This window comes from Quercus robur, chromosome 1, assembly GCF_932294415.1.
Source record: "Quercus robur chromosome 1, dhQueRobu3.1, whole genome shotgun sequence".
In the NCBI taxonomy this organism is placed as follows: Eukaryota; Viridiplantae; Streptophyta; class Magnoliopsida; order Fagales; family Fagaceae; genus Quercus; species Quercus robur.
This window is the reverse complement of record NC_065534.1, coordinates 23,323,706-23,329,705: the sequence shown is the minus strand read 5'-3', so window position 1 is coordinate 23,329,705 and position 6,000 is coordinate 23,323,706.

Below are 6,000 nucleotides of genomic sequence, written 5' to 3'. Positions count from 1 at the left end.
CTTTAGTATATGAAAATATGTTTTTGCCAAGAAATAGTTTTGGGTTTTGAGCATAATGTAGTTGTTTTTGCCAAATGATATTTGAGCTTTAATAGAATAATTGTTTGCCTAATAGTTTTGGATTTTTTTGATAAAATAGTATTGGGCTTTTTGTAAAAGTTGCCAAAATAATATTGGGCTTTTGTGAATAGTTGCCAAAATATTACTGGGCTTTTGTAAATAGTTGCCAAAATAATATTGGGCTTATTAAATAGGTGCCAAAATAATATTAGGCTTTTGTAAATAGGTGAAAAATAGTATTTGGGCTTTCTGTAAATAATTTGAGATTTTGTAAAAATATTGCAGTGTAGCAACGAGCTTAGTAAGAGTGTCGTATAGCAACGGGCTTTGTAAAAGTGTCGTGTAGCAACAGGCTTTAGAGGTGACGTATAGCAATAGACTTTGTAAAGAGAGTTTTATTGGGCTTTTTGGATTTTGCCCACCAGATAAATGAGTTTGGGTTTTTTGTAGAGATGGTATAATTTTGTGGCCCAATTTTGGTAGTGGTATGATAAGTATTTGTGTACGAGCCCAAGTTGGGTAATGTGTGAGATATAATGGGTAATATTTGTGAAAGGGCCCAAAAAAATTATGGGGCTTATATGGGAAATATTTGGGTAATATGTGGGAAGTATTTAGGAAATATTTGTGTGGGCCTAAAAGAGTTTATGGGCTTGTATGGGTATTTTAGTGAGTGGGCTAATGAGATTAGGGTCTGAAAATTTGTACCTCAACATTTAGCCCCACGAGTCATGTGTTAGCAGTTTTTGTTTGGTCACACTTGCAAATTTGAAATTTGGTAGCAGTTGTGCATAATGGGCTTCTGTAACTTCCCACGTTCAGCACCTTGGTGGGTTTTCAGTTATTCCCCAGGTTTCGTGCATTAAATGTTGGTCTCTTCTCCATGTCTTGTCACTTGCAGCTTTCACATTTTCCAGTGAAAAGGTTGGCCTTAGTTGCTTCCCTTTTAGTTTGCTTAGACTGAAAAATAGAGAGAGTGAGTTAGAGAGAGACTCTTCTTCTTCTTCTTCTTCTTATTTTCAGCCAAGGGTGAGAGAGAGCAACACATAGTTTTGGCCAAGGTAGAGAGAGAAACTAGGTTTTTGGCAAAGTAGAGAGAGAAACCAAGCTTTTTCTTCCTCTTTTTCTTGTCTTCACTTGAGAGTGAGAGAGCAATAGGGGTGTGCAGAAAACCCACCGACCCGCCAAACCCGACCCAACCCAACCCACCGGGTTGGGTCGGTTTTTAAAGCTTGGTGGATTGGGTTGGGTTACAAAAAAAAATTTTATAGTGAGTCGAGTTGGGTTTGGGTCATAAAATTACAAACCCGTCAAACCCGACCCGACCCACCATATTTAATATATATTTAAAATATATTATATATTTAATAATTTTTTTTAAAATTAGCTATAGGGCACTTTATATATATATATATATATATAATAATTTTAAAAAAAAAACCAACTGTAGAGCAGTATTACCTCGGTTCCTCCTACTAATACTAATTTAATATATATATAATATTATATAATTAATAAAAAAAAAATTAAATAACCAGTTCTTCCTATTCTATATAAAAGCCAATTAGTTCACACAAATTCTAATAAATTACTATTGTTGTTTAGTCATTAGTGTTGTTTGCCTTTAAGGAGTTACATTGATACTAATCTTTAGATTTTTTTAATATATTAATATTTATATATTTTTTCTACTCAATTTAATAATAATAATAATAAAATTTGTCAAACCCATGGGTTCAACCCGACCCATGTGGGTTGGATTGGGTAGAATTTTTTTTGACCCACCATGGTGGGTTGGGTCAAAAAATCCCCTCAACCCGACCCATGCACACCCCTAGAGAGCAACATAGAGTTTTGGCAAGGCAAAGAGAGAAACAAAGCCTTTTCACCTTCTTTTTCTTGTTTTTGACCAAGACCAAGAGAAACAGAGACTATTTTCCTCTTTATTTTTCAATGGTAGCAGTGAGTTCTCTTTTTGTCACTCGTATTTTTGCATAAATATTTCTTGCTTTTGTGGGTCATGGCTGAAAGAGAAGAACTGCTGGGTTCTGGTAGTGTTGGTATTTTTGGAGTGGTTATGTCAAAAGGTAAGGCTGAGGTTGTTGTCATGGGTGTTGGTGCAAAGGCCAAGCAAGGAGAGCCCTTGTTGCCGCTGCAAAACCCATGGTATTGCTTAACTTCTCTATTTCCAGCAGTTGGGGCTCCTAAGGTTAGTCCACCTAGTGTGCTAAAGAAGTGGATTCTGAAAGGTGAAGCTCGTAGATATGAAACAGCATGGGTTCAAGTTGCTTCTGGCATAATGGACCTGCGATTCCAACGAAAAGAGCTTCTACCAGTGCCTATTCAGTTTTTGTGTCCTTGTGGCACAATCGTTGGCTGGTTCGATTAGGTAGAGCAAGAGGTTGTTGATGAAGAATTTTGTCACATTCTAAGGAATGCCAAGATTTTCAAAGCCATAGTTGTGTCCCGTGGGTGGAACATGTATAGAGATATAAGAGCACTTCGATTCTTGGTAAGTCGTTGAAATCCCGATACCCACACTTTCTTTTTTCATTGGGGTAAGACTACAATCACCCTTGAAGATGTGGAAAGGATTTGTTTGCTACCTAACATGGGAAATATGAATCTGTTGGAGCTAGGGTTGTCTAATGAGGAGTCTGTGATTGCTAGAAAGCTGCTAGAGACTTTTGGAGGCACGTCTACGTCTTGGATAGGTAATAGAGCTAGGTTCTCCTTTTGGATTTCTGAGTTTAGAGAATCTAAGGATGTTGGTGTAAGGAGAACTGCATTCTTGGCATTGTGGATGAGTAAATGTGTGTTTAACTCTAAACCGGTACAATTCATGAAACCTTTCACATTCCCTCTAGTCATAGTGTTGAGTAGGGGTGCATCTTTGCCTTTAGGTACTTTGTGTTTAGGTACCCTTTATTCTGGGCTTGATAGATTGCATAGTGATGAGCATGAAGGATCTCCATATCACATTATTGAATCCAGTGTTAATGTAGTATTGTTGCAAACTTTCATGTGGAAGCATTTGAAAGATTATGTGAATATTAACAAAGATGTTGGTGATATCAAAATGGCCAATTAGGTGGTCCGAGCTGCTAGACCTAATGGTAAGCTTCAATTTCTTGGTTTTGAAGATGGTCTTCCTTTGCTTATGAAGTGGATGGGGTTGAAGGTTTAGAATCCTCCTTCAATCACATTGCTAGATGATGGGGCTCACTTTGCTTGGAAGCCCTATTCTTATGTTGCTGCTAGGTTTTATTGTCCGAACCCTTTTCCAAATGCTAGGCCTAGGTCTCAAGAGTTTGGACTGGCTAATCATGTGAAGATTCCCAACTTCTTTTTTATTACGTCCCCTTCATACATCCCATATCCAAGTGGTGTCGGGTTTGATTTGATACAATACAATCCTCATAAAGTTTTGAAGAAATTCGGGTTTGATCAAGATGTCCCGAACATCAATGCCACAAGATGTCCCTTGAGTGATGCAATGAAGCCGTTGGCTCATGGTACAATGATGGAGTATTGGGCCAGCAAGGTGGAGGGGGTCTTAGTTTCAAGTAGGCATCATGAAGGGTATGCCACTTCAAATATGCAGCTATATTGGAGGAAGGTAATGAACACTTTTTTTATTATGTGAATAGCCAAGAGGTTGACAAAGTAGTGATAGGTCCTCCCTTAAATGAGCCTTCTACCAATGCTCGGCTTATTCCAAACACAAAAGCAGCTTCGACATGGGCTACCAGGCAGAGTTTGGGATTTGTTGAGTGGCGTGTTGACCTCAATGGCTGGGTGGTTGATGGTGGCAATGTTCCCATAGAATGGAGTGAGAAAAATATCATAGTGGGAGCCCCCAAGTCTAATCTAGCCATTGGTTCAACAAAGAGATCTTGTGGCAAATCACCTCCTTCAAAAGACAAGCCCAAAAAGGTGAGGCACAAGAGAGCAAGTATTGAGAAGCCTAAGACTGGTATTCCCAAGCCCCTAGCTACTGTTCAATCTGATTCTAGTGCAGCTCCAGCTACTAAGTTTAGTGTTCCAACTGCTGCATCTGCTAGTACACTCTCGTTGTTGAAGCAATACAAAAGGAAGACTAGTGCTAGCAGAATAAAGGTACCTGACTCTTCAGAAGAGGTATTCTTGTAGAGCCCTTATCTTCTTACATCCTTTCTATCTTTTTTCTTTTCTTCTTTGCCTTTATTTTTGGTGCTAACCATATGTTTTTGTGGCTACAATAGTCCGATAAGAGTGAAGAGACACAGTCAGAGGAGTATGATTTTGAGGATACAGCTGCTGACTTTGGTAAACTACTGTTCCTTGCTTTGGTTTCTTCTCACTTTTCCTCTCCTAATGTCCTTTATTCTCTAGGTCCAACTAATGAAGACATAGAGATTGCTGATGAGGGTCCTAATGTTACTGTCACTGCTGGAGAAACCGATGCAAGTATGCCCAGCCAAGAACACGCTGGCAAGGATCCTGATGTCACTGTCACTGCTGGATAAGCTGCTGCTCGTATGCGCAGCCAAAGGCACATTGTTTCTTCGACTGTTCATGATGTACACCAGAGCAAGGAACCTCCAAGTTTGATAATTCTAAGTCATTTACATTGAGTAGAGTAAGCTTCCTGTTCAATAATGCTTGGCTGTATAAGTGCTTTATGTTATTGCTGGAGAGATAATCATGTTCAATTTTGCAAAGTTACGAAGTGAATCTTCCGATGCTTCTTGTAATAGAATAAGTCTTGAAGAATTCTTAGAGCAATTTGTAGAAGATGAGGAGAATGAGAAAGTGGTAGCTGATTTCTATCCTCTTTCAAGTAATACTGTCATGTTCCAGCGGTCTAAGGTTCCTGCAGAAGGTCAACCACTGTTGGAAGGGATTGTAAGGAAATATCCTCACTTCATGATTGGATGCAAGCTAGGTGCTTCATTGAGGAAGTATGGACTTCAGTTGCTTATTGCAGTACTGCTGGATAAGCAGAGTACAAAGCTTGAAAGTGCAAATTTGAAAAAGGCACTTGAGTGGAAAAATACTCTCAAGGATTTGTTGTTCATGAAGTTTGGAGTCCAATTTATCCTTGATAAGATTTGGTTTGCTGTTAAGGCTTGTATTGCTCGAGATAATGAGAACAAGTTGAATGAGCTTGCAGTAAAGATTATTGATCTTGAGGAGGAAATTACAGTAAAGACAGTTGAGCTTTCTCTTCTAGTGAGCCAAAGGGACAAAATGATGCAATCATCGTTAGCTGGAGGTGCTTCTTCCTCAATGGAGACCTTTGGCAATGGCTTATTAGACTAGCTTTTTATTAGTAGCTTAGTATTTTGAACAATCTATCCTTAAGTTATGATGTAATGAAACATGTTATGTATTTTTGGGTTTATTCAGCTATGTAGGCTATGTTTTTTGTAAAGGTGCATCAACCATGTGAACTTTATGTGGTAGTTTGATATTTCTCCAGCTATGCAAGCTGGGTTTTGTTTATGTACAGGTATATGAATTTGTTTTATGAAAAATGTTTTATTTATCATAGAATAGTATGTTCAAGCTAAAATATAGTCATGGAAATCATATATATAATTTTTGAAAATATTTATTGTGCTCATGACTATTTTGGTTCAAAATACCCAGCTATTAAAGCTGTAACTTTATTCATAGTTCAGAGTATGCATGTTTATGTGTGGAAAGTAAGATTAGAGTGCTTGTAATTGTAAGAAATTCATGTTTGAGGCAAAAGGCAATGCTTACTTCTTATTCACATAGTACTAGTTTAGGATTGTACAAGGAGAGTTACTTGATACATCCTTGAAAGTTGAGTTAAGCATAGTACAACTTAAGTCATTTGTCATTGATAGGTTCCGTGAGACTTTCACCTTCCGCTGTCATTGGCTTCCCTTATGAGATAAGGCCCTTCCTAACTTGGGGCAAACTTGGAGG